The sequence below is a fragment of the Pteronotus mesoamericanus genome, unplaced genomic scaffold (genome assembly GCF_021234165.1).
Source record: "Pteronotus mesoamericanus isolate MK-2021 breed Mesoamerican mustached bat unplaced genomic scaffold, CSHL_Meso_final contig_169, whole genome shotgun sequence".
NCBI lineage: Eukaryota > Metazoa > Chordata > Mammalia > Chiroptera > Mormoopidae > Pteronotus > Pteronotus mesoamericanus.
In genome coordinates this window covers 3,857,470-3,876,058 of record NW_026555068.1, presented here as the reverse complement: position 1 = coordinate 3,876,058, position 18,589 = coordinate 3,857,470, and the positions used below count along the sequence as shown (strand labels likewise).

The 18,589-nt window shown below is 38.0% G+C and overlaps 1 pseudogene; it reads right to left on the bottom strand.

The window, feature by feature from the left end:
- Nucleotides 1-7,439: 7,439 nt before the first annotated feature.
- Nucleotides 7,440-8,539, bottom strand: LOC129064640 (keratin, type I cytoskeletal 18-like; annotated as a pseudogene).
- Between the last annotated feature and the right edge of the window lie 10,050 nt (nucleotides 8,540-18,589).

The following is an 18,589-nucleotide window of genomic DNA, read 5'->3' as shown; positions in this document are numbered from 1 at the left end:
CCTTTGTCTTTTATACTTGCTAAAAATATATATATATGTGTGTGTGTATATATATTTCTGTTTTTTAGCCTTTAATTTTGCCTTTGTTGCTGTTGCTGTCACACCTGCTGATCTTTTCCTTTATGTTTTAAAAAAATGTTTCATTTTAGAAAGGCCACATCTTTTAAAGTCCCAATAAATACTAAGTTCTTTTTTCCTGCTGGTTTTTATTATGGTTTTTACTTTGGTATGTATTTTAAGGTGGTGATCTAAATGCAATTAAGTTTTCAAAGAAATGAATTTATTAATCTCACAAAATAATATATTGTGAGATGATGATCTAACGTACTTTTTTTCCCCCAAATTCTGAGCCAAGTGTCCCCACAATCTTGGTCTTCCTGACTTTTTGCAGGGCTTTCATTATCATGTTTTAAATTCTGAGGGATAAGAAGGACCTCTTCCAAGGGTTTCAAGGGTCCTATTGATTTGTGTGTCCTTTAATGTTATTTCTGAAAAGTGTTACATAAAAATAGGTGTTATATTTCAGTAAGACTAGATTTTTCTTCAGTAAGCCTAGATTTAGTAAGACATGTATGTATGCATCCTTGGGAAAAGTGGCCCTCCCTGAATCTGCAAAATTAAAAAAGTACTGTATATTTTTTAAGATGTCTATTGAACAGAATTAAAGTTAAAAAATAGGACCACCTACCTCTCGTTTTCAGGTTAGAGCCTGTGTCCTGCTCCAGGGCTTACCCTTTTTGCGCCGCGGGGGAGGGACAGGGCGGAGAAAGTGATGCAGAACAGGTAACGCTAACCTCATTTTACAGATGGAGAGACTAAGGACTTGCATGGAGTGTGTTTTGTACACATGGAGGAGTGTTCCCATTAAAGAAAGTTGTACATTCTTTTTCTCCCTTATTTTTGTAGCTGCCTCTTTTATGCATAAGAGTTAGTCCCCGTTGTTTCCTAATTAAGAACCACATTTTTCCTTTTAGAAATGGTTAAATGTTTAGTTTGTCATCTAAAGGTTTTATCTTATTTATTTTTAAAAATTTATTATTTGTTTTCATAATTTTTATTTTCACCTTAAAATTTTTTTAATTGTTGTTCAGGTATGGTTGTCTCCATTTCCCCACCGCCGCTTTCTCCCGCCTCCCCCACCCCCACCTCCCACCCTCAGTCCTTACGTGCTTTGGTTTTGTCCAGGGGCCCTTCATACATGTAAAAGAATGGGGCGCCATGAAACACCTAGCCGAATCATGTAAGACAAGGGCCTAATGAAAGTCAATCAACCTGTGGGTAGGTAGATTTTTCAAATCGATAAATTAAAAGTTTAATTTCAAAGTTTCACCTTAATTTCAATTTTGTCCAGTTGTGCAATTGGCACCTCAAACTACCAGTTCATTCTTTTAAAAATTATGTAAATGTACATATTACATAAAATCGACCACTTCAATAATTTTAAGGGTACAATTCAGTGGCAGTAAGAATATTCATGATGTTGTACAACCAGTCCCATATCCGTTCCCCAAACTTTTTCATCATCCCAGACAGAAACTCTGCCCTTTAAACAGTAACTTCCCCTTTCCTGTTCTCCTAGCCCTTAGCAACTTTTGTCCTTTCTGTCTCTGAGAATGTCCCTATTCTACGAATCTCATATAAATGAAATCATACAATATTTGCCCCTTAGTGCCTGGCTTATTTCACTTATGTGATGTTTTCAAGGTTCATCCATGTCATAGCATGTATCACAGTTTCATTTTTTTGGCTGAAAAATATACCATCGTGTGCATTGACCACATTTTGTTTATGCATTCATTTGTTGATGGACTGAAAGATATTTCCACCTCTTGGCTATTGTGAATAATGCTGCAGTGAATGTCAGAGTACCAGTTTCTGTATCTGTTTGAGTCTCTGCTCTCAAATCTTTCAGGTATATTCCTGGACTGGATTTCTTAGATCACGAGATAATTGATTTTTTGATGAACTGCCGAAATGTTTTCTATAGCAGCTGCACCATTTTAAAGTCCCACCAACAATGTACAAGGGATCCAATTTCTCTGTATCCTGGCCAATACTTGCTATTCTCCTCCCCCGACCTTTTAAAAAAATAGTAGCCAATCTAATGGGTGTGGAGTGGTATTCTCATTCAAATTCTGATTTGAATTTCTCTAATGTTATTTCTCTAATGAATTTCTCTAATATCTCAATGATGTTGAGAATCTTTTCATGTATTTTTTGATCTTTGTGTATTTTCCTGGGAGAAACATCTATTCAAGTCCTTTGCCATTTGTGAACTGAGTTGGTTTTCTTATTGTTGTTGAGTTGTAGGAGTTCTTTATATAATCTGTATATTAGTCTCTTATCAGACTATTATATGATTTGCAAGTATTTTCTCTCATTCTCTGGGTTGTCTTTTTGTTTTCAATAGTGTCCTTGATATACAGAAGTTTTACATTTTGATAAAGTCCAACTTACCCATTTTTTCTTTGTTTCTTGTGTTTTTGGTGCCATCCAAGAAATTATCACCAGATTTAAATCATGAAGATTTTCTCTTATGTTTTCTTCAAAAAGTTTTATAGTTTTTAGTTGTTAAGTCTAGGTCTTTGATTAAATTTTTGTTAATTTTTGAGTTCATATCTGTGTGTGGTATGAGGATATCCAGTTTTCTCAGAACCATTTGTTTAAAACACTATCCCTTCTCCGCCGTGAAAGGCCTTGGCACCCTTGTCAAAAATCAAGTGGCCATATTATGTGAGAGTTTATTTTGGAGCACTATGTTCCATTCCATTTGTTTAGATGTTTGTACTTATGCCACTACCCCACTGTTCTAATTACTGAAGTTTTGTAGTAAGTTCTTAAATGAGAAAGTGGGAGAACTTTCAACTTTGTTCTTTTCCTAAAGAGTATTTTGGCTATTTGGGGTTCCTTGAGATTCCATATGAATTTTAAGTTGGATTTTTCTATTTCTGCAAAAAGCACCATTGGGAATTTGTTAGGGATTACACTGAATCTATAGATCATTTTGGATCATATTGTCATTTTAACAATATTAAATTTTCCTTCAATAATACAGGATGTCTTTCTATTTATTTATATCTTCTTTAATTTCTTTCAAGACTTTTATGATTTCAGTGTATAAGTCTTTTATCTCCTTAAATTTTTTCCAAAGTGTTTATTCTGTTTGATGTAATTGTAAATGGAATAATTTTTTTACATTTCCTTTTCAGATTGTTTATTGCTTGTGTATAAAAATTGAACTGATTTTGCCCTGGCTGGTGTGGCTCAGTGGAACGAATGCCAGCCTGCGAACCAGAAGGTGCCAGTTCGATCCCTAGTCAGGGCACGCTGTGGGCCGGGTCCCTGGTTTGGGGCATGCAAGAGGCAGCTGATCATCGTTTCTCCCACATATTGATGTCTCTTTTCCTCTCTTTCTCCTTCCCTTCCTTTCTTTCTAAAAATAAATAAATAAAATCTAAAAAAAAATTGAACTGATTTTTGTGTGTTGATTTTTATTCTGGAACCTTGTTGAATTCATTTGTTGGTTCTAACAGGATTTTGTGTGAACTCTTTTAAGTTTTCCAAATGTAAGATTATGTAATCTGCAAACAGATAATTTTACTTCTTCTTTTCCAATTTGGATGCCTTTTATTTCTTTTTCTTTTTCTTTTCTTTTCTTTTTTTTTTTTTTTTTTTGCCTAATTGCTCTGGTGAGGAATTCCAGTACCATGTTGAATTGAAGTGGCAAGAATGGGCATGCTTGTCTTGTTCCTAATTGAGAGGAAAACTTTCAACCTTTCATAGCTGAGTGTGATGTTATCTGTAAATTTTTTTGTATATTGCCTTTATCATGTTGAAGACATTTCCTTCTTGAAATTAATTTTCTAGAAATTAGAAAGCATTCCAAGAAAATGAGAAATCCAATATCCTCAAGGTGGTTAGAAAAAATCTTATTGTTTTAGTAAATGGTATTATTTCAAACCAGAGATGGTGCTGGTTATGAACTGATACAACCCTATGGTAAAGGTAGTACATTCAAAAGCTCTAAAACTATTTATAAGCTTGAGTCAATAATTTCATTTCTGGTAAATCCATCTTAACATATGAGTTTATTGTAAATTTATAAAGAACTTTATATGAAAAAGTAGAAAGAAGAGTTTCTGTATACATTTTACCTTCCCATGACATAATTGGACAAATTTAAGTAAAAGCATGGACTAGTCCACAGTTGTAGAAAATTAAAGTTGAAGGTTTGTTTCTAGGACAACACAGAGAAACTCAGATGCTTTCTCTTCACTCTACACCCACAGTTCCTTTGTGAAGTAAAACAATAAAATAATCAAAATCAATATTATGGGCAGCATTGTTTTGGTGGTTCACTGAGATCTTATGTTAAGGAACAAAATAGATTTATTTGCCAAGAAACGGAAGTGGGGTAAGATATGAAAAAATTAATTCCAGTGTGGAGTATCTGAGTGTTATTTGCATCAGGAATGCTCAAGAACAGTGGTTCTAAAACAGGGGTGATTTTTTGTCCCAAGGGGCATTTGTCAATGCCTGGGGACGTTTTTTATTGTTGTGACTAGGGTTTGGGGGTAGGGCTGCACTACTGACATCTAGTGGTAAAGTCCAGGGATGCTGCTAAACATCCTACGCTGGCACAGGACAGTTTCCCATAGCGAAGAATTATCAGCCCAGGTCGTCAATAATGCTGAGGCTGAGAAACCAGCTCTACAAAAAGTAATCAGTATAATTATACTATCACAGTCATTAATTTACAAAGATAAGGAGAGTGAAAGAAATAGTTTCTGTACGCTATCTCTATGCATGGGATAAAATCACAAATTATACTTGAATTGCATAAGGAGGGAGTCTGATGTACGGATAATCATGTTCCAGAGACACACTTTATTCTCTACAAAGATATATCATAATTTTATACCTTACACTAAATTATTCTAAGAATATAACAAAAATTAGGACAATAGTGAAATAATACAGATGAATTAGCATCCATTCTCAAATAGATTTACATGAAATATATTATCATAAGAGGGCTTAATATTTCTTAATTATTATTTTTATCCTCATCTGAGGATATTATTTTCATTGTTTTTAGAGAGGGAGGGAGGGAGAGAGGAGGGGAGAGAGAGAAACATCAATGTGAGAGAGAAGCACCGATTGGGTGCCTCCCATACATGCTCAGACTGGGGATTGAACCCTCAACTCTTTGGGCATGGGATGATGCTTCAATCAACTGAGCCACACTGGCCAGCGCCATTAGAGGGGTCTTTAATACCTAATATTATTATGTAATATTTGATACATACAAAAGAATATGTATAATAATTATATACCTTTATATTGAATACATGTGGATATTATATATATAATGATATGGATATTATATATGATATTATGGATATTACTTATCCACAACATCATATGTGGGTATTATATATATGTGGATATTATATATATGATGATGTAAGTGTACATGGAATGATTCATTAAATGCCCACCACCCAACTTGTGAATTAGAACAGTAGCAATACTGTGGGGCTCTCCTGTGTACATCATCCTGCTTCTCCCCGAGAGAAATTCAGACAGTCACTGTATTGAATTTTTTATTTATCATTCCTTTGTCTTTTAAAAATAGTGATATCATGTGTCTATATCCCTAAATTATATTCCTTTAGTTTTGTCTTTTTTCTTATGTAAAACATGGTATCTTCATAATGGAGTTAGTCTTTTATCAGTTGCTTATTCCAGTCATCATTACCCATCTTGTCACATGTAGTTGTCACTTGTGTTAATGCTGTATAATGTTTCTTTGAATAATTATTCCAACCTTTTATCTGTTCTCCTGTTGCTATAATATGCATTTGGGTTTGATATGGGTTGAATGGTGTTCTCCAAAATTCGTATGTTGAAGTCCTGACCCCCAGCACCTTGGAATGTGACTGGATTTGGAGACAGAACCTCTAATGAGGTGATAAAGTTAAAATGAGGCCCTTAAGATAGGGCCTAATACATTCTGACTCATGTTCTTTTAAGGAAAGGAAATTGGACACACAAAAAGCCACCAGGAATGTGATACACAGAGGAAACACCATGTGAGGACACAGCAAGAGGGCAACCATCTGCAAGCCAAGAAGAAAGAGGCCTTAGAAGAAACCAAACCTGCCTACACCTTGGATTCGGACTTCGAACTTCCAAAACTGTGAGGAAACAAATTTCTGTTGTTTAAGGCTCCCAGTGGTATTTTGTTATGACAGCCCAAGCAAACTAATAGAGGGTTGTTTCTAGTTTTTAATATTATGAACAGTATGGTAAAAACATTCCTGTTTCTCTACATATGTGTAACAGATTTTCTACTATATTCCTGTACGTACCTAAGTGGAACAGTGGGTTGTAATGTATACATATTTCATTTTACTAAGATAATGTCATATTTTCAAAGCATGTATGAAACTTCCCATAACTCCACAATCTTGCCAATACTTGCTATTATCAGATTTGTTAATGGTTCTTTCTTTTATTGAATTTTTTTCTTATTCATTTTATCTCTTCCACCAGTTTGAAAGTTACAAATTTTATTTCTTTTATTTTAGTGGTTACACTTAGTATTTTACCATAATAAAGTTAATCATAATTTTTCTTTTCCAGTGTCAGAAAAAGCTTTAGAACATTTGCTTGTGTCCACTTTTTCTGATTTATTAATATATGTTACTGTTGTCCAGCATTTCAACTTTTTTTACCTATCAAATTAGACATTATTATCTTATACAGATAATATCTGCTTTAGGTATACACATGCACACACCCATTTACTAATTTCTTTGTTTCTTTATTCATTCATTCCTTCTTACATCTCACACTTGGCTCCCACATCAGGTTTTTGTTTTTCTTTACTTCCTGAAGATCTTTTACAAGTCTCTCTGAAGATGCAGTAGAATAAACTGTCAGTGTTTGTTTACCTCAAAATGTCTTTGCTTCTGCTTTATTCTTGAAACATAGGTTTTCTGAGTAAGTAATTCAAACTCTAGAAGTTTGCTCTCAGCATTTTTTTAGATCATACCTGGCAGTTATCTGGGTTCTATTGCTACAGGTGAGAAGTCTGCTATCAGTCTAATTATCATCCTGTGGAGGTGACCTTCTTGTGTCACTCGCCCTTCCACAGGTTGACCCTGTCTCTGGGTTTGCCCAGGACAGCCCAGTGTAAGTCTGTTGTCTTAGGGTAATGACCCCAAAAGAGTGTCCCAGTTTGGACAATAAATAATATAGTTACCATAGCATTTAAGACTTTTTTCTCTTCCATGTTCGTCAGTTTCACAAAATCTGTTTAGAATAAGACTTATTTTCATTCATGCCACTTGATACATGGCACATTCTTTTTTTTCAGTGATGATCTCTGAACTTCTCATTGGTCTAACCCCAACGGGATCATCACTTCAGCCTTAACGCCTCAGAACCTTGGTGTCATTGACCTCAGACACCACTTTGTTGTCCACAGTCCGGCATGTTGTGGTCATTCGGATGGACTGCATGGCATTGCTGTTGCCCAGGATGTCATCAAGACCCAAGCCCTTCACTTATTCCAGCAGGCGGTGGTAGATGGCGATCCCGACCTCCAGCTTGACCTTGATGTCCAGCAGGGCCTGGTACTCCTGGGCCTGGCGCTTCCCTCTGCCAGGTCTGGGCCAGCTCTGACTCCAGGTGCAGCAGCGTCCTGTTGAGCTGTTCCATCTGCCAGGCATGGCACATGTCCACCCCTTCAGGCTGTTCTCCAGCCTGGCCTTCAGATTTCTCAGGGAGTCTAGGTTGATCTCTGAGGATGGGGTTATACGTCTCAGCTCCGTGAGTGCCACCTCAGCAACTCCTATCTCAGCCATCAGTGAGGTGACCGCTGTGGTGCTCTCCTCAATCTGCTGGGGCCAGTTCTTGTCTAGTTCCACTCAGTGTTTCTGAGCCAGCTCGTCATACTGGGCCCAGACGTCCTCCATGATCTTGCTGAGGCCCTGAGGTTTGCGGGCATCCCACTCCGCGGTCAACCCAGAGTCAGCAGTCTGGTTTTGTAGACCATTTACTTCTTCCTCATGGTTCTTCTTCATGAAGAACACTTCTGCTTGAGGGCCTCAGTCTCTGTCTGCAGCTGCAGTCGAGTGATATTGGTGTCATCAGTGTTCTTTCAGAGCCCATTGATGTTACTTTCTAAGGACCGGTGCATGGCCAGCTCACTGTCATACTTGACCCTGAAGTTGTCAGCAGCAATTTGTGGCAGTGTCAAGCTGCAGAATGATACCAACATTGCCCACAGAACTTGCAAAGATCTGAGCCTTCAAGTCCTTGATATCTTGAAATAATGCCTCCGGTCTATGACCTGAGGTCCCTTCTCCAGGTCTTCCCAGATTTTGCTCTGCAGTTTCCAGTTATCAATGTCCAGGCTTCTCGCTCTTTCCATGTAGGCAGCCAGACAGTCATTTAGGCATCGCATAGTTTTCTTCTCATTCTGGGTGCCCCCCGTGCCCACCAGATCCCTGGTCATTCCCACAGTCATGCCCACAGACCCCCAGCTGCCTCACGCTGGTGGAGTAGGACACACAGATTGGGGAGCCTAAGTCCCCAGAGGCTGCAGAGATACTGGCCTCGCTGCTGGCTGGCTGGGCCTGGTGGCCGAGCAAATGCATGGAGCCCAGGGGCTGGTAGCTTGTGGAGAAGCCAGAGTGCTGAAGCTCATGTTGTTCAGGGAGGAAGGCGAGACATCAAGACTTAGGTTCCAGCAGCAATAGGTGCCAGGTCCACCTGCGGCACGCCCTTTATTTCCCTGCCTCTCTCTGGAGCATTTGGCACCATCTCTTCTCACCTAGCCTCTGGGTTGCTAATTCTCTTTTCAGCTACATCTGTTCTGCCATTTTACCCATTCATTGAGGCTTTAGTGTCAATGATTATAGTTTAAAGATCTATTTAGTTCTTTTTTAAAAAAGTTGTCTCATTTCTATGTTTCTTGTTTTCTCATTCTCATTTTGTCCCTCAGTTATGCAAATTTTTTCCTCTTCATACAAATTAATTTTGTATTCTGTGTCTGATAATTCCAATACTAAAGTTCTTGGAGTTCCAAGTTTATTCTTCCTGAACTTTTGTCCGTGGTGGCTTATTTCCCCATATATTTGGTGATATTTCACTGTGAGCTCAGATTAGGTTGATTTTAATCAGTTGGAATACTGAGGGCCTAAACTGAGGATGCTTTCTTAAGAAAGAATTGTTTCTTAACCTTCTGGTGTGTGCCTGGGGGACTACTTTAGCCCCTTTCAAAAGACCCAGCTTAATGTGGCAACTCTGAGGTGTAGTTGCCAGATCTTGTGGTGAGCTCAGGGATTGTGGATTTTTCTATTTCACCTTTCAGTTCTATTAGTTTTTTGCTTATGTATTTTAAACCTCTGTTGTACAGTGTATACACTTAAAATCACTTTGACTTCTTGGCAACTGACCTCTTTATCATCATGTACTGCCCCTCTGTATCCTGGGTGATATTTCTTGTTCTGAAGTCTGCTTTGATATTAATACAGCCACTTCAAATTTCTTTCAGTTAGAGTTTGCGTGGGCGTATTTTTTCCTACCCCTCTTCTGTTAACCTATCTGTGGCTTTATATTTCAAGTTGTTGTTTTTTTTAATAGTCAGCATATAATTGGTTCTTGCTTCCTTTTTTACTTACTCTAATAATTTATCTTTTAATTGGTGCTTATAGAGTTAATTTTATTATATAGGATTTACATAAGAAGGGCTTAAAATTCCTAAACTGAAAATTTTCAGTAGCACTATTGATATAATAATTTCTTAATAAGTAGGTGAATTAAAAATTACTAAATAAATCCACAACGTAGAAGTTCTAAATGCTGCCTAGTATTAATTAGCTTGAGTAGCTGCATAGGCTTTGGAAATCCCCAAGGACTGGGTTAAAACCCTGGGGCTAAAATCCCAGCTCAGCAATTGATTTGCTCTGTGACTTCTAAGTAGATTCAAATTCCTAAGCATTAAATCCATAATAGATGCTAATCTCTGATCCCTGTCCCATTACACAAATTTGAAACCAAAGGATGATGTGAAACATTACAGAAAAAATTTTTTTTTTCTTTCTTAGTTTAATATTAGCTCAACAAAAGCAATTTGCATACATTTACCATAAGAATCATGCCTCTTTAAATCTTTCTCAACCTTCAAAAAGTGGGCCTTTACAATCTGGACACTCTAGAAAATAATACTGGAAGTTAACAAACATGTCTCAATGTTCCCGATTTGCATACATCTTTAATGGTTGTGAAACATATTTTTAAAGAGAGAAGGGATCCTAATAGATTATCAGTGACTTCCAAGACATTTTTATTATAGGAAGTTTCAAACATACTCAGGAGTAATTAGAAGAGTATAATATATCCTTATGTTTTCCTCACAAAGACAGTTTGCCAATCTTATTTAACCTACCTCCCACTCCAACTGTTTTTTAAAATTTCTGTTTCCTGAAGCATTGTAAAGCAAATCATAGATACCAATCATTCAACCCATGAATACTTCAGTATGTAAATAAATCTCTTTAAAATTACAGCTATGAACCCTTTCTTAGTCCCCCACCTTCCCTATTAGATCATGGAGCTAAGAGAGTCAGCTATTTGCCCAAGGCCATATAATGAGAGGCTTAAGTAGAGTGAGAACCATAGTGCCCCAGTGCTTAATCTTGTATTCTTCCCCCAAAACATGTTGTCTCTGAAGATCATTTACTTTCTAGCTAAATAGAAAAAAAATGCAATTAGATTTTCTGCTTGCATCTTACATCAGAATCATCTTGGGTGATAGTAAAAATGCATACTCCTGAACCCCTGTCTCACGGGCTCTAGTTCCTTAGGGCTGAGGTGGTGCCAGTGGTTTGCTTGAGCCATTTTATGCTGGCTCTTGAGAGCCAACTACTCCTACATTTTAAGAAATTTTATGAGCCAATTACTAAAAATCATTATAAGCTTCCCATTAAATAAAAAATACTCAAAACTCATCACTTCTCTGGACTTTACTACATTTTACTATTACCTATGCCCTGGAGGTCATGTCCATTGTATCTGCGTGGGAGGAATACCGTGTAGTGGGGTGCTACTGCGTGTCTGTGTCCAATTGCACATTCAGCGGTGGCTTGAAATTGGCCATGTGGTATAGATAGCATTTACACCATGGAAATTGGCAAATCAAAACCAAGTTTGCTTTATTGTTTTACTTATTGTCTAGATTTAAAAATGCGATAGAGAAAATGTTAATAATGCAGATTAAACTTTATAGTGTGTCTATATATATAACTAAAGGTTAGGTATAGAGTTTGGCAAAATTACCAAAGCATTCTCTAAGAATGAATTAACTATGAAATTTACAAAACATTTAAAACACATAGAATGTTGTACTACAGATTGTTTTTATCAGCAAAATATATGGTATATTTATGTGTGTATGCAATACCAACGTTGTTTTTCTTTTTGGCTTTTTTTCACCCCTGGGTGAAACACAAGAATCTGCATTGTAAATGAGCATCTCAGGTATCTTTGTGCCTTCTAAATTTGGAGAACCACTGTTTTAGCCATTGAACAAAAATATCAAGATCATTTAAGTCGTCTCCAAAGGTCCTTCCTGATTCTTACTGGAAGCAAGATACAGAATGTGTTCTTTCAAAGGCAGATGCCTATTTTTTAAATTTTAAAGTTAATTTAAAGATAGTTTTATAACATAAAACTATCTTTAAATTAACTTTAAAATTTAAATATAATATTACAGTATATATTACAGTATAATTATAGTATTATACTGTAATTATACAGTATTACAGTATTAATTACAGTATATATTATTAATATACAACTAACAGTGCATTATTTGGAACATATAACTGGCTAAGTTTTGACATAACTATGTTTTGACCAAAGCATGGCTACAATCGAGAATGTGTATCCATCACCCCAGAAAGTTCTCTTTGCCCCTTTTGTGAGTCTTCCTTTTTGTACTTTCCTGCCCACACCATACCCAAGTGATCACTGATCTTCTTTCTCTCACTATAGGTTAGTTTGCATTTTCTAGAATTTTATGTAAGTGAAATCATATAATATGTATTGTTTTTAGTTTCGCTTCTTTAACTCAACATAATTGTTTTGAGATTCATCCATGTTGTTGAGTGTCTAAATAGTTCATTCCTTTTTATTCTGAGTAGTATTCCAATACATGGATAAACCACAATTTCTTTATTCATTCAACTGTTGATGGACATTTGGGTTGTTTCCAGTTTTTGTCTATTACAAATAACACTGCTGTGAGCGTTTGTGTACAAATCTCTGCTTGGCATATATTTCCTTCTCTTTTGGGTAACTATCTAGGAGTGATATGGCTGGATCATGTGGTTGATATGTGGGTAACTTTTAATGAAATGCCAAATTGTTTTCTAAAACGGCAGAGGCCAATTTTTCTTCCTTCCTTCCTTCCTTCCTTCCTTCCTTCCTTCCTTCCTTCCTTCCTTCCTTCCTTCCTTCCTTCCTGCTCTTTCTTTCTTTCTTTCTTTCTTTCTTTCTTTCTTTCTTTCTTTCTTTCTTTCTTTCTTTCTTTCTTTCTTTCTTTCTTTCTTTCTTTTTTGGTAGTGAAAATATACGAGTGGTTCTGACATTGGCTTAAGATTTTCATATGTGCAGTCCAAGCAAGCTAGTAATGCAACATCACTCAGATTACATTCTTTAAATAATAACTTAATCTTTATTTAGTGGGAATGGGAGGAAACTAGTTTATAGTAATGAACATGGTGTGGAATTAGAATCACTTATTTGACTTCCTTAGCTGATGATAAATTTATTTAAATTTACTTTCCATTTTTCTGCAGTGCTTGTTCGCACTTCCATTTCCTTTTGTGATTTTTCTGAACCAGGCAACATCTTAGGAGGTATATTAAAAGGTTTAGAATTTCATACACTTCAATAAACATGATGCCACACATTTCATAATAATGCTGAAGGCAACTAATTACCATTTGACACTTATACACTAACAAAATACTCAACAGAGAGGTGTGTGTGGCGGGGGTTGGTTTTCCCACTCTAGAATGTCATACATTTCAAGAGTGGTGAGACCAGTTACATTTTACTCATATTAATTGGGGCTATAATTTTGACTTATTTTAGTCAAATTTGAGTCTCCTTTTAGAGGCTGTTACTCTAAGAAGCTGCCTGCTGGCCTCTCAATTTCTCTGGCTCTGAGTGGCCCCTTTGAAGAAAGACAATCTAAAAGCTAAGACCAGGTATGCTTCTATTATAATATAAATAGATTTTGCAATCCTCCCACCCCCAAACTAAAAGGGCGTAGCCATTGTTCATCGCCAGTTGGTTGTAACTAAAAATTTAGAGCCGCGCCAGGGCTCCTGCAAGGAGAGGGCCACAGGGGCCTGGGCTAGGAAACATTTCCCGTGTAAGCGTGACAGCCCCTTAACCACTTCCAAATGTGATGCTATTTCCCAATTTTTCTCAGAATAGGTTGTTTGGTGGCAGGGTTGGAAGAGAGGATGAGTCTGGCCTATGCTGACGCTGGCTGAGTTTTCTAGAGCCGTCCTAGGAAGAGTTGGCCCCAGCAGCCTCTTCCTTCCCTGAAAGAGGCAACACGTACAAACAACCCTCAAGTCTAAGGAGGAATGCCCAGTTCTCTTCTGATGAAATTCAACTGCGATGTGGTATTGTGAAATTATTTATCTGTAATCATAATATTACTCTAAAGAAAAAAAATAGAACTGTGCATACATCAATAAACAACATTCTCTTCTCCGCCCCTTTCCCGGGCATGATTCTGTAACACATAACAGAGATTATGTCATAAGTATTCAAAAAACCCTTTATCAGTGAGGGAGCCATCTTCCTTCCTCTGGCCAATCAAGATAAAATCTCTATCTGGATGGAAGCTCTGTTTATAGATCCTGGGACTGGTAGTCTTCCAAGATGCTGGTAAAAAAAAAAAAAAAAAAATTAGGAACAAGAAGTATCTGTTCTGTGAGAAGGAAACACAACAAAAAAGCTTCTCTATTTGGATAGGTAAACACAGTATGACTCCAGTTGTTGGCTTAATAAATGGAGAATGCATAAATGATGTTGATTATCACCTCAGAGTACAAAACATGATATCATGTGACTAATGGACAAAGCAAATGATGGCACAGATCCATTAATTAAAATCTCATTCAACTTTCCATTGCAATACTTAGCTTCACTTTCTAAAAACTTGAATTCGTTATATTTGGAATGTTAGAGGAACACATGCAGCACACAGCAGGGGAGCACTGGTTTGCCAGTCTGGTGAGCTAGATCTGCATTCTGGATTTCCAGTATTTTTGCCCCATAGACATGATGCTTTGAAAGTTTTTACTAGTTATCTGAACTCCTTTGTCTCAGGCTAAGACATGGGAACCCAAGGAGTGTGTCCAAGGGGAAAGAAAGCTGGTCTGGGTGTGAATCCTGGCCTCATGGCCTAGTAGCTATAAGACCTTGGGAAAGGTATATAACCTCGCTACATCTTATTTATCAGTACCTGGAACATAGCAAAAGCCCAAATCTTAAGAATGATAATAACAATAATAGCATTATCATTATTTGAACTAACCAGATGGAAGAGTTGGCCCTTCTGAGAGCTGGCTAGTGGGCCTACCCACAATGCTCAAAGGGATGCAACAAACTTCAGTCTGAGTGATGTTGCTGTACCTTTAAGGGAGTGTAGGAGTAGGCAGCGGGAGTTTAGGTGCAAAGATGGTTATTATTTTTCAGGTGCAGAGATCTAAACTTACTTTGCTTGTGTTGTCAAGGTCAGAGCAGGATTCAATTAGAGAGCAGTATTGCAGGTGGAGAAACTGAGGCTGGAAAACAAGACAAGAAGGAATAGGAATCAGTGCCTAGGTCAGATAGCTTGGCTTCAAAACAGAAGTTTTTCTCGGAGGAGGACTCATATCTCCAGAAAACCAAGCCCATCCTTAAAGCTGCCCGAAAAAGCAGATGCTGAAGGGAGAGGGTGCAGCTGTTGACAGGCAGATGCTTATAGTGGATACAGATTGAAGGCCGCAAGACCAGTGGCACCCCTGCTCCATGGTAGGGCTGTGGATCTCAACAGATGACCGTATTTGTTTAGGACAAAGTTAGGGCTCAAACACAACTGGGTCTGCAGATTAAAGGTCTTGAGGTCCTATAACAAAAATGACTGTTTCTATTTGTAAGTTACATTATTTTTCTGTTTCATCTCTGATCTGACTCACTATTATCAAAGGGATATAATAAATTTATCTTATTGCTTGAGTGTCTGACATGGTTGTGATGCTAAAAAACAATCAGGATCAGTACACATGCACACACTTGGCCCTGGCCAGTGTGGCTCTGTTGGTTGGAGCATTGCCCCTTAACCCAAAGTTTGTGAGTTTAATTCCTGGTCAGGGCACATATTGTCTAGGTTGAGGGTTCGATCCCCAGTCTGGGCATGTATAATCCCCAGATGATCCAAGTCTGGGAGTTTATGAGAGGCAACCAATTGATGTTTCTCTTTCACATCAGTGTTTCTTTCTCTCCCTTCCTCTCTTTCTAAAAAACAACAGTAAAAAAAAGTCCTCTGGTGAGGATAAAAAAAGATAAATAAATAAACATGTAGACACTTCTGCCCTGTTCATAGCTTCTGGTTGCTTAATTCATAGCCAAGATCGATGACATGCAGGATACGCTGTGTACAGTGACAGGGTCACCATTCACATCCCAGAAAGTCCTATGATGTCAACAACAAATCAGCTTGGGCCTGGTGTAAAATATCAGCGTAACTGCACAGATTTTGTATGATTCTAGTAAAAACCAGCAAAACTTTCTATATTTAGATAGCAGATGCAGTTCCATTGTGAATAAATATACCTTTTCTGTTGGGTTTCTGAAATGTTGGTAATGGCTCATCTACAGCTACAGAAACTTCTTGACAAAATCCATGGATGCTACATGGATGCTACAGAGTTTTATTTGTAACCATCACCCACCTCTTGGAGCTTTCTGGCTCCTAAGACACATCTCTGGTTCTCTTGTTTTTCTCACCATTTCTTCCCAATTTCCTTGGTAGAACCCTCTCTCTTGCTCTGCTAATTCTACTATTGCCCAAATTGTGCTCTCAGACACCTTCTTTCCCATGAGATAATTTTCACTAGTTTATCTTTGCATTCTTATTTAAATGATGATTTTTTTTTTTTTTAATGTGGAGGACTCCCAATTCTCTCTATATCTGTGGCTGTGGTCTATCTCTATGTCTAGTTGATATAAGACCTCTCTTCTAAAGTATCCCATAGATACCCTAATTCAGCCATTTCTCACATTGATTTTCTTGTTGCCTTAAACTGCCCATGATTCATCCCCACACCTCTACCCAGAGCTGGGGGCGTGTTTACTGCCCTTTCAGGGCTTCCTAGAGACAGGCTTTGAACAGAATTAGGGTTCTTTAGAGAGCAGGAAAAGCTGTCCATCAGGCAACTAACAGTGCCTGCTCCCGTACGCACTTCCCACCCCACTAAAACTCATAGCATAATTTCCTTAGCTATCATTCAAATTTCCCCATAATCCAGACCCAGGCCGCCTTTCAGACTCTTACTTTTCTCCCTAAGCGTCCCCAGTGTTCTGGCCACTGCGGATCACCGTCTTCAGGACAGGTGCAGCACTTACCGGTCTCGGCCTCACTGTGCCCCGCCTCCTATTTTGTCTGCCCATCAAAGTCCCACTCCTCTCTGGAGGTCTGTCCGAAAAGCTACTTCTAACGTGAAGCCGTCCAGGAGCACCTCAGGGATCTCTCTGTTTTCCCTCTGAATTTTTACAATATTGTATTTGGCTTTTCCTACTAGATTCGAGGTTCCTTGAGGTTAAGGACTGAGCAGAGTTATTGTTAGCGGCTCCCCCCCGCCCCCCCCCCCCACCCCGGAACGTTTTGCACATCCCCACGGCCTAACTTACTGTTGGTGGATGAATAATAACTTGACTGAAACACCTTCTGGTGGTGTTTATGAAGAGCCCGCCTCTGCCTCAGACAGCGAGGGAAGTGGCACTGACATCACCTACTTAGTGCGCAGGTGGGTAGTTACACACGATGACTCCATAGCCTGCACAGGTTTTAGGAACTTAAGAAGAAAACAAAGGAAGTACTCTTACTTCAATTGAGTAAAGTTTGTTTTCTGTATCAGCATCAGCTTTGCCTCTCTCTGTCTTTTTCGTCTTTTTGGTGGGTATCTCACTTGTCTCTTCTTCAGGCGTTTATGTTTGGATCTATTGATTTTAACTATGCTTTCCCTTCCTAACCCCCAAGCCATTTTCCCTGTTCAGTGTTAATACTTTATACAGTAGCACTCCTGTTCTAACATCCTTGAATGCACCTTCATATATCCTATTTCTACTGTCAGTAATAAAAAGTCTTGCAATAGTGTGTGCTGTTGAAACATATTCTCTTATTAATGGAGCCCTTACCATAGTGTATATTCAGAGCAGTGAAGGGACACTGAGTGGGGCCTGACCATGGGGCAGGACTTTGCAGATATTGACTTAAATGATAAATAAGCTATTTTTTTTTAAAAAGATGCTAATAATGTTTGGAAAGAAACAATGATAATAATTTAAAATAGTCTATCCATCAGAGTTTAAAAAAATTAAAGCTGGAGTGAAAGCTAGAGGACCTCTTCTCTGTAAACCAAAGAGACTTGCATTATCCAAGGGAAATGTTTGAAAATCTGTATCCCTGGTTTGCAAAAAGAAAGGCCTGGGTGAGCTAAGAGTACATGGGTGAGTGAGTCAACTACTGTAGAAATAAAAGACAGCGTTTTGAGCTGTTCTGTTTCTAGCTCTCTGGAATTTATGCCAGGCAGATACAGACCAGATGCGGATTAATCTCTGGTGCTTCCCTGTTCTTGTTTTTCTGTAGTTCCCGCTGTAACCCTTTTGTTTCTTCTTTAAACGAGGGGGTGGGGTGGTTCAGGGCACAGAGTGAAATGGCAAAATCGAGCTGTGAAGCACTTGGTATACTGGGTGGCTTTTATGTGAACCCTCAGGTTTGCTGTTGGCAGCATTGAGCTGCTCCAGTCACCTGTCATTTGGAGATAGAGCTTTGTAGGTGCACAGTGAGGAGAGCATGTCCTCCTTCTGGACTGATCTGGACAGAAACAGCTTGAATAATGCAGAGTGTAAGATTGAAAACATTATGAGCCAACTCATTGATCTGATGTGTGTACCTAAAGATGTCAATGTAAAACATCCAGAAGAAGTTAAAAGCATCCCTTTTCAGTCAACAGATATTAATTAAGCCTGACTATATTTGAGTTACAGTGCTTCTGGAATGAGGTCTTCAACAACTATGATTTTTTTTTTCTAGAGGAATAAAGCTTGCCTTTTTGGGTCAAATATTATTTATTTTACTCATGTAAAATGAAAACCTATTTGGAAGTACATTGCACATTTTCAAGATTTCTAAAGTAGACTACATGGAATATAATTAGATCCTATCTCAATGACTCACCACTCATAGGAGTAGTGTCTGGCAAGTCTTTATGCTTTAGTACAACAG